An 11,700-nucleotide genomic window follows, 5' to 3' on the forward strand; every position below is an offset into this window, starting at 1 on the left:
CCTTTTGTAGTACTAGTAGTAGCCGCTAATCTATTACATAATTAATTACTGCGTTAAAAACTAAGTTAAATCCTCCAGACGTCAAATGAAATTATGTCCTATCGCCCTCTGCTGGCCGTTTACTATAAGTTACTGAATTTTAAAGGTAACTTTGCCTTTTTTCCAGCTGTTTTTCAAGAAAAAGTAAACTTCTTTTTCTTGAACTTGTCGCCTTGTTCTCCAGAGACAGCAGAGCTAGAGACCTATAGAGACTAATCCTTGTAAATCAAATGACTGACTGAATGAATATGCATGAATGTGAGAAAGTGGAAGCCAGGTGACACAACTAAATCCCACTAAATCGGCACTTAAAGGGCAAGAGCTTAAAAGTGAGAGAAGAAAGTCTTGTGACACACAAGACTTTTTTTCTCACATAATGCCATTTTAATTAATTGGTGACAGATGGGTAGAATTAACCTTGATTCATCAAACAGGCATTAAGCATCTATTAAACCTCCATGTAAGGTCAGTGCTGATGGGGGGGGGGGGGGGGATCCAAGCAAAGAATCCATAGAGGTTGTGGTTAAGCTGGAAATTTTTTGGGGAGAAAACTACTTTGAAGAAATATCAAAGACAGTAAAATGCAATTTTTCCATTAATGATAAAAATACTGCATTCCTATTGGTCATTTAGAAGGTGAGTTTGGATCACACCTGATACAGACACAATGAACTGCATAACCTGCTAGCAGCTAAATCCTTTTGATTGTATTCACACTTTTCTCTGGTTCTTATAAGTTAAATTGGCAGTCACCGTGCTGTATGTGTTTTGGTTCTTTAGCCGTCAGAATTGTTGTCTGAAGACCAACAAGGATACCTAATGGATTTACTTTGCCAAACGGATCATCATGGCCTTGCCGTATTGGTCCATTTGATCGACCTTTGTTGTTATTATTTATTTTATTTTCAGTTGTTACAGATGGGACAGACATGACTGAGGGATAGGAAAGGGAGAAAGAAAGATGAAGGAAAAGAAAACCAGAAGGGAAGAGGGACAGTGAGAAAGGGCACTTAAAAAGAGACAGAAGAGAAAAAAAATCTCCTGGATCACCTGTTGAGAGAAAAAGAAGAGAAAAAAACAAAACAAAGCAACATACTAAACACAACACCATCACGTTAATGTAGCTAAGTGTAAACAGCAGTAAATACTAAATATTGAATGTTGTTGTGTAGCAAGCAGGACTGACAGCGCACAATGTGCTTGGAAATAGCAGCCAATAAAGGTGTAGTTTATGTCTATGAACAGTGAACACCCGTGTGCACACCTGTGTGGATCAGCGCGCTTGTATTCAAAAGGTTTCCCCATGTAATGGTCTGCTAGAGGATGTAGAGAGCCATAGCCCCGTCCCCCAGGACATGAAGCAGGCATGGAGGAGATCCAGGCTCCAGACATCCAGAGGCCCCCTACGTCCTCCAGCACAGACCCTCCCCCAGGCCTGTGCTGGAGGACGCGGGGAGAACACCCTCAATGAGCAACCAGAGCCACTAACCAGGTTATGACCACAACCCCTGGGTTAAGCCCTCCAGGGATAACGTCCCTAGGGGTTCTTCAGACGCCCTAAGCCGTCCCAACCTCCACATCAACCACAATGGCGAAGGCGGGACCAAACTACGACCCCCCACCCCCGCTAGGTGATGGAGTCGATCAAAGGAGCCCAGAGGGATTGATCTAATGTGGTGGTAGAGGCTGTCTCGAGACTAATGTGATCTATTAGATGGTTTCTATATTGGCTAGAATTAAGATTATTTTTATTTTTCCTGCTCATGAGGACCGTTTTCTTGGTGATGCATAGGGCAGTAAAAACCATGTGGACTGTATTAGTTTCTGTAGTGACATCATCCAATTTGCCCAACAAGCACACTAAAGGGAGGTTGGAATTTTACATTTGAGACAATTTGATAAGTCTTCACATATCTCGCGCCAAAACTTCTGCACTGGTGGACAGAACCAAAGAGCGTGGATGTAATTGTCTGGTGTATTGCCTTGACAGTGTGAGCAGTTGTTGGAAGATGTAAAGCCCATCTGGAACATCCGATGACCTGTATAGTGCACTCTATGTAGTATTTTGTATTGTATTAATTGCAGACTGGGATTTCTAATCAATTTAAAGGTTTTTAAGCAAATCTGAGACCAGAAGTTTTGGTCTAAGCCAACTGACAAATCTGCTTCCCACTTTGCAATAGGAATGGATATTGATTCATCTATTTTAGAAAGTGTTCTGTATATTTTAGACAATAATTTAGGGGATTTAAGTGTAAGAAAGTGTACCACACTTGGTGGTGTTTGTAATTCGGCTTCACTGGGATTAAATTTCTTTTTTACTATGGATTTAATTTGTTGATATTCTAAAAATCTTTTCTTGTTGATCCCATATTGTATAACTAGTCTGTCAAATGGAATAAAGTCTGTTCCTTCTACTATATGTTCTAAGTATTTAATTCCTTTACAACTCCATTCTGGAAAATTAATCATATTATTGTTTTGTAATATGTCAGGGTTGTTCCAGATAGGTGTACGTTTGCATGGGATTAATGAAGACTCCGTTATTTTTAGAAACTCCCACCATGCTGTCAGAGAAGAGCTGATGTTGATGCTTTTAAAGCATTCATGTCTTTTGATGTTTGAGCTGATAAATGGTAGGTCAGAAATCTCTAGATTATTGCATAGTGCCTGTTCAACATCTAGCCAGGGCTCATTTAAGAAGGTACGTTTTAACCATCCTGAGATGTACTGAAGCCTGTTGGCTAAGAAATATTGTTGAAAATTAGGCAGATCTAATCCTCCTCTATCCTTGGTTCTTTGTAGCGGTTTTAAGCTGATACGCGGGGGTTTATCTTTCCAAAGGAATTTAGAAATATACAAATCAAGAGATCTGAACCAATCTTGTGATGGTTTGTTGGGGATCATCAAAAATAAGTAATTTATTTTTGGCAAGATCATCATTTTTATAGTGGCAACCCTTCCCATGAGTGATATGGGTAGAGATTTCCATCTAGTCAGATCGCCTTCTACTTTCTTTAGAAATGGGATGTGGTTTAATTTAGTTATGTCTGAAAGCTTAGGAGAGACATTAATACCTAAATATTTAATATTTCCAGATTGTAGTGGGGCAGAAGAAGAATTATGGAAGGAGCAGATAATTGGAAGAACTGTAGATTTTGACCAGTTAATTGAAATAATCTGAAACTCTTGAAAACCAGTTTATTAGAGTGATTACCTCAGAAAGGTTGGTTTGTGAGTTTTGGAGAAAAAGCAACACATCATCCGCATAGAGACTGATTTTATGTTCTATGTTCTTACATTTTATGCCCTTAATTGTTGCAGCCTGTCTAAATGCTGCTGCTAGTGGTTCGATAAAAATTGCAAAAAGTGAGGGGGAGAGTGGGCATCCCTGCCTGGTGCCCCTCAGGAGACAGAAGCTGGAGGATGTCTGGTCATTTGTTCTGACACAAGCTGTTGGGGAATTATATAATATTCTTAGCCGGTTTATGAAAGAGTTTCCAAAACCAAATTTGTGTAAAGTTGCAAATAAAAATTTCCAGTTAACTCTGTCAAAAGCTTTTTCTGCATCTAGAGATAATATTGTGGTTTCAATTTTTTTACTGTATGAGTAGTCTATTAAATTAAGTAATCTACGTGCATTTGTTGATGAGTGCCGACCTTTTATGAAACCAGTTTGGTCAGGATGAATTAAAAGGGGGGTTATCTTCTCTAATCTTTTTGAGAGAGCTTTGCAGATTATTTTGAGGTCTGCATTAATAAGGGATATTGGACGATAGCTTGAGGGAAATAAAGGGTCTTTGCCTGGTTTTAGCAGGAGACTAATGTTTGCAGAATTCATATTTGGTGGTAGTCTGCCATTTTCCTCGATTTCCTGCAACATTCCGTGGAATACTGGTGCCAGAATTGTCCAGAATTCTTTGTAGAATTCTGAAGGGTAGCCGTCTGGACCTGGAGCCTTATTATTGGGCATACTTATCAGGGCTTCCTGGAGTTCACTTGGCGTCAGTGGTGAATCCAGTTCCATTGCTTGACTGCCTAGTAATTTTGGAAGAGTTGTGTTGTCAAGAAACTGATCAATTTCATTTTTAAATGGGTGTATTTGTGATGAATATAGAGTTTCATAGAAATCCCTAAAAATGCTGTTTATTCTTCCAGGGTCATATATTGTGTTTTCAGATAAATCTTTAACAGCACATATAGTTGTTTTTTCTTTATTTATTTTTAACTGGTTAGCTAGAAATCGACCTGATTTGTTACTGTGTTCAAAATTCTGCAAGCGAAGTCTTTGGAATTGTGTTTTTTTTATTAATACTTTCATTTAATTCTAGTTTTGTTTTGCATATTTTGTTCATTATTTCTTTATCTTGGTCGCACACGTAGGCTTCTTCTAAGGATTTGATGGTTTTTTCTAGTTCCTGAATATTTTTGTTTTCTTCTTTCGTTTTGTGTGATGAGAAAGAAATTATTTTACCTCTCATCACAGCTTTCCCTGCTTCCCATAGAACAGATGCTGATGTTCCGGGAGTGTCATTATAGTCTAAATATGAAGACTATAATAACCTTGGACTAAATTTCTTCATTTAGTCCAAGGTTGAGGTCGCCTCGAAGAATAAGTGTGCAATCAAGGTGTTCAGAGAGTGCACTAAAAATCCGTGGAAGAATGAGGGTTCATCAACATTTGGACCATATATACTTACATAGCTTTTTGTTAAATATTGATAATTTAATAATAAGGAATCTACCCTCTGGATCTATAACTGTATCGAGTACTGTAAAATTACAGTTTTTATGTATTAAAATTGCTACTCCCCTTTGTCTAGAATTATAACAGGCTGCAAACATATTAGGAAACTCAGGTGTTTTAAGTTCGTTTAAACCTGTGACAGGCCTGTGAGTCTCTTGTAATAAAACAACATCTGCCTGTAGTTTTTTAAGCTGGTTAAATATCTTTAACCTTTTTTCTCTGGTGCCAGCTCCATTTACATTCCATGTGACAAACCTTAGTGTGCCCATAATTGTGTGTGTATGTCTAATGATGTACGCTGGGAGCTTCTTTTAGACGGGTAAAGAGAATGTGGAAACATCACTTGTTTGTAAATAGAAAGAGAAAAAAAATGTGTGGTGAGAGGCTCCATAAGTCTGACTATGTGTGTGTATATTCACTAATATGAATAAGCGTGGCTTGCGTGTGTGTCCTATAAGTCTGTGTGCGCTGTGAGGCTGTTGTAAATGTTCTGCCGTTGAGCGCATGTGTTTGCGTGACCGTGGTGTGTGAATTGTTAGTTTAGGTAGCCCTAGTTATCATTTACAGTCATTCACAGAACACCTTGAAACTAAACACAACTAAAACTAGCCCTTTCTCCATTACAGCTCACCACGTGTGAACATGTGTCTTCCATTTTATTGCATTCTATCTATCGTGTTCCTCTCTCTACACAGTGTGTAATTAAAAGTATTGTATTTTTGCTATTATGGTAATGACATCCAGTTAGACAGAAAAGTTCCATCAGTAGCAGCAGCTATCGGAGTGGTGGTTTTTTTAATACTTTTGCAGGTTATTACGCAGCCTATCAGTCTGTCCGTGTGAGACAAGATGCATTCTCAAAACGTCAGATTAAAATGAGCTGGATGGTCAGTGTGCTCTGACTGATAACGTCAAACATGCATCTTTTCTTTCTGACTGAGCATTAGCTGAGATGAGCATTGCTTCTCTCAGGTCTGTGTGACAAATGTGAAGCCACAGCTGATAAAACCCTTCAAGTCTCGCCACTTGGCAGTCATCTTGTCATACGCCTGGGTTTTTATTTTGATTGATTGATTGATTGAATCTTTATTTTGAACATGTTGAAAAAGTACAACAACATAGAATTAAAAGAGACAAATGAACAAAGCAAAACAAAAGGAAAACGAGCAACCACAACTACAAATAACTTTCATGTTCAAAAAGGAGCAGGAAGAAGCATAAGCTTACCGGTATTTAATCCCACCCCTTTTCCACTATCTAGTAATCAATAGACTACAGAAATACCTCCTTGCAATTACATTATATGTCATGTGTATTTTTTTTATTATTCATTTTTATATATATATATACATATATGTTTCTATCTATCCATACATACGTATATACACATACGCACATATACACATTTTCAATAACCCCATTAACACCTCAAAGGATACACAACCTACAAATATATATATACCCATACCAACATACCCGTGCACCCGCACACACATGAAAATATTAGACAAGAACACCCTATCAAATCTCTACCTCTTCCCTGTACCCTGTAAAAACCATATCTTTAAATCGCTTTTTAAACTGCGCCATGCTCGGATATTGCTTCATATCTTTACTTAGTCTGTTCCACAGCTTCACTCCACACACAGAGATGCAAAAACTTTTTAATGTTGTACGGATACGAGGATGTTTTAAATTTAATTCCCCCCTCAAATTGTATCCCAGTTCCCTTTTAGAAAACATTTTTAGAATATTGTCAGGAAGCAGGTTATTTATTGCTTTATATATAATTTGTGCAGTGAGAAAATGAATCAGATCTGTGAATTTTAGAATTTTTGATTTTAAGAATAGTGGATTTGTATGATCTCTGTAACCAGTTTTATGGATTATCCTTATGGCCCTTTTTTGTAATAGAAAGATTGATGATAGGGAACATTTGTAAGTATTGCCCCAAACCTCTGCACAGTAATTCAAATACGGTGCAATCAGGGAACAATAGAGAATGTGGAGTGATTTGTGGTCCAGAATGTGTTTTACTTTACTCAAGATTGAAACACTTCTTGAAATTTTGTTATGTATATGATTTATATGAGACTTCCGGTTTAATTTATCATCTATAATCACACCAAGAAACTTATGTTCAAGTACTCTTTCAATTTCCACACCACCTAAATGAATCTGCACTTGTGCATTTCTAAGGGAATTCCCAAATAAGATTATTTTAGTTTTACTTAGATTTAGCGATAGTTTGTTCCTGTTAAACCATTTTTTAATTTTGCACATTTCTGAAGTAATTGTATCCAGCAGCTCCTTTAGATTCCCCCCAGAACAAAAAATATTTGTGTCATCTGCAAATAATACTAATTTTAATATATCAGATGCCTTACAAATATCATTTATATAAATAATAAATAATTTTGGACCCAGTACAGAGCCTTGTGGAACACCACAAGCAATGTCCAAGCATGATGAGGAATGGACACCCAGCTTCACAAATTGTTTCCTGTCACTTAAATAATTTTTCACCCAGTGCAGTACAACCCCCCTGATCCCGTACCGTTCCAGTTTATTAATTAATATGTCATGATTGATTGTGTCGAATGCTTTCTTGAGATCCAGAAATACTCCAGCTGCATACTGTTTCTGATCTATAGCATTTGTAATCTCCTTAATTGATTCGATTAATGCCAGAGATGTTGATCTTTTTGATCTGAATCCATATTGACTGTCAGAGAGTAATTTATATTTATCTAAGAATTTGTCTAATCGTTTATTAAACAGGTTTTCTAGGATTTTGGAGAATTGTGGTAGTAAAGAAACAGGCCTGTAATTTGTGAAGTGGCGTCTATCTCCGGTTTTATACAGCGGCACAACTTTAGCTATTTTCATTTTGTTTGGCACTTTTCCCGTCTGAAATGATAAGTTGCAAATATATGTTAGAGGTCCTACAATTCCTTCAATGACCTTCTTGACGATTTTCATGTCAATATCATTACAATCAGTAGATGTTTTATATTTACACATGTGTACAATGTCAATTATTTCTTTTTCCTCCACTGATGTGAGGAACATTGAGTTAGGGTTCCTATCAATCAGGTTTTCACTACAGTCTACTGATGGCAGTGACTCGGGAATTTGTTCTGCCAGTTTTGGTCCAATATTTACAAAATAATGATTAAAGCTGTTGACCTTATCAGCAGTGTTTTCCATAATATTGCCATTAATTAATGGCAGGACTTCTTTGAGCAGTTTTGTAGGAATGGGGTCTAAAAGACACGTTGATGGTTTGGAGGAAGTAATTATTGAAGTTAACTCAGAAAGATCAATTAGAGAAAAAGAGTCTAACTTAACATCAATGGTATTAAGAGTAGCTGTAGATAATATTACATCTGTGGGATGATTACTGGTAATTTTTTCTCTAATGATAAAAATTTTATTTGTGAAGAAGTTCATGAAGTCATTACTAGTTAATGTTAAAGGGATGGTTGGCTCAAAAGAGCTCTGACTTTTTGTCAGCCTGGCTACAGTGCTGAAGAGAAACCTGGGGTTGTTCTTATTTTCTTCAATCGGAGTCAAATACTTCTGATTAGAGACCTTAGTTTTCACAGGAGCTACAGTATCCAGAGTCGTACGTAGTGAGGAGGTGAAATTATTAACAAGATGATCGACCTCTGTTGGAGTAGCGTTCAGATAGCTGCTCTGCTCTATGTTGGTACAGGGCATTGAAGATGATAACAGTGGGTGGATTATATTCTTAAACTTAGTTACAGCGCTTTCAGAAAGACATCTACTTTGATAAAGTCTACTCTCCACCGCTGTGTAATCAATTATTGTAAATGTAAATGTTATCAGGAAATGATCAGACATGAGAGGGTTTTCAGGAAACACTGTTAAATGTTCCGTTTCTATGCCATATGTTAAAACAAGATCTAGAGTGTGATTAAAGTGGTGGGTGGGTTCTTTTACATTTTGAGAGAAACCAATTGAGTCTAATAACAGATTAAATGCCATGTTGAGGCTGTCATTTTTAGCATCTACATGGATGTTAAAATCACCCACAATAATTATTTTATCTGAGCTCAGAACTAAATTAGATATAAAGTCTGAGAAATCAGACAGAAACTCTGTGTAAGGCCCAGGTGGACGATAGATGATAACAAGTAAGACTGATTTCTGAGTTTTACAGCTGGGGTGGACGAGGCTAAGCATCAGGCTTTCAAATGAATTAAAAGTCTGTCTTGGTCTTTCATTAATTAATAGGCTGGTGTGAAAAATTGCTGCCACACCGCCCCCCCGGCCTGTGCTTCGAGATTTCTGGTAGTTAGAATGACTCGGGGGTGTTGATTCATTTAAACTAACATAATCATCCTGCTGCAACCAGGTTTCTGTAAGGCAGAGTAAATCAATTTGTTGATCAATTATTAAGTCATGTACTAACAGAGACTTGGAGGAGAGCGACCTAATATTTAATAATCCACATTTCACTGTTTTACTCTTTGGTTCAGATGTGGATACTTTATTGTTCTTTCTTTGTAATTGTTTATGTTTAAGTTGTTTGTTGCTGGTTTTTAGTTTGTTTTTTGTCTATTTGGGAGCTGACACAGTCTCTATGGAGATGGGTTTTTGGGGGGGTAGCAGGGGGAGAGAAGCTGCAGAGAGGCGTGTAAGACTGCAACTCTGCTTCCTGGTCCCAACTCTGGATAGTCATATTTTGGGGGGTTTAATAAATTTGTCCATATTTCTAGAAATGAGAGCTGCTCCATCCAAAGTGGGATGGATGCCGTCTCTCCTAACAAGACCAGGTTTCCTCCAGAAGGTTTGCCAATTATCTATGAAGCCCACATCATTTCTGGGATTTAACCTGCAGTTAAATGAGCATCCATGTTTACCACTTGAGCTACAAGCTGTGCTTTAGGCCATTTTTATTTGCTTTGTAAATATCTCTGTCCACTGTCTGCTCTTCTGTAATCTTAGTATCTGGTCATTGTAAATATGAAAAGGTCTCACAATTAATGATGTAATAGACTAATGGAAACATTCCTGTTTGATCTTATCCACATGCGGTGCAGCTGATCTACATCTGGCTGTGTTAGTGTTATTTCACACTTATCTAATCTGCAGAACACATCAGGTAACTCCTTGTCTAGTCATCTGACTTTAACAGCTGTTATTAAACATAAACCACACAGAAGACTCAGACTGTGACAAATCACAGAGTTCAGATAATGAAAACATGCGGAGACATAATTACACAAGACATAAACAGGCTTGTGATGGGAGCAGGTTTGCAGTGAAGCATCATTGTATGTATGTATATGCTTAGGGCCATACTTTTTTGAAATTTTGCGCCTGTTTTTTCTCATCTAACAGTCAAGATCTGGTTGAAGTTCAGCTTTAATTAAAGGGATTTAACAAAAGTATTAAAGTAGATGATTGCAGCTTCACAACATCAAAAACACTTTTGAGGGAGTAGGTGTATCATTGTCAAAGACACCATCATGAATTTAAATACAGAAAGCATAGAACAAGGTGCAAACCACTAGTTACACTTGAGTCCAAGAGTGTCAGACTAGATAATACCAGAAAACGTCTAAAACAGCCTGCACTGTTCTGGAAAAAATTATTTAGAATAGATGAAACCAAGATGAAGTTGTATCAGAATGATTGGAAAAGAAAAAAATATGGAGAAGGAAAGAAGAGCTCATGATCCAAAGCATACTACATCGTCTGTTAGACATGGTGAAGGCTATGTTATGGCTTTTCATTGATGATGTAGCTGCTGCTGGGAGTAGCAGGATGAACTCTAATGTGTACAGAGATATACTTGATCATACAAATGGACAATGAGTCAAAACATGCTGTAAACACTACCCAAGAGTTTCTCAAGGCAAAGACATGAATTCTTCAGTGGCCAGAAGAAAATAGAAAATAGAATCACATGTTCAAACATGAGAACTTTATTCAGAATTCTCAGAGCAGTTTTACAGATAGCATTATTTATGTGTTGCACATTCCAGGAAGCAATGCAAAATGTAATACTGATGTATTGTGAAATGACTCACTACAAAGGAAATTTAAATAGTAGTTAATAAATAGGTAATTTATTATACAGCATACTTTAGGGGAAGTGCTGGTAAATCAAGTCAGACTGGGTTTATTTTTCATGAGTTTTTAGATACAAATAATTCAAAGAAAACTAATAAAAAAGCAATAGTGTACGGCAAAATGTAAAAAAAACAGGGAACTCTGGAGTATCCTTAATTTCTGTGGTGTGACACTGAGATGTGAAGCATTTAATTTTTCTTTGATCACTGCTTTTAAATTATATGTGATTTAGATTTGTCCGACATGACAGCAAAAAAAGGGGAAACAAATTGCAGTTTGATTTTACTGCAAGCTCGTGATAGAAATATTAAAGTCAGTAGGCTAAGCAAAAGAAAGAGAAACTATACTTGATGAAATCAAATAGGAGTGCTAGTTTCGTCTGGGAAAAGAATTAAGCTTGTATGTTTTAATAAAATCCTCAAGGTTATTTCCTTCTAACTCAGTTCAGTGTGGTTGATCAACAGTCTGGTTTCAATTTCCATTCACCTGCAGACACTGATCCATGTTGACAGGGCATAAGAAATATCAAAAGCTTGCCACTGTAAAGGGCCACCACTCAAGATCAACCACAGTTACAAACACAGTGGTTTGATTGGGTTGGATGACACATAGCATTATAAAAAATGTTTTTTAAAAAGCCCAAATATTTTTGCTTGTAACAATACAAAAAGCGGAAGCATAAGAGATAACACTGAAATCTCTTTTTAATGATAACAGTAATATCTATCAATATCATCTATGTGACACTGAAACCTTTCTATGAATCATCTGCACACAGTGTGTCTTTTGTCCCGCCGCTCCCTGAGCCT

This window comes from Copadichromis virginalis, linkage group LG7 (assembly GCF_057382275.1).
Source record: "Copadichromis virginalis isolate Kocher_CV1m ecotype Utaka linkage group LG7, C_Virginalis_male_GT1.1, whole genome shotgun sequence".
NCBI lineage: Eukaryota > Metazoa > Chordata > Actinopteri > Cichliformes > Cichlidae > Copadichromis > Copadichromis virginalis.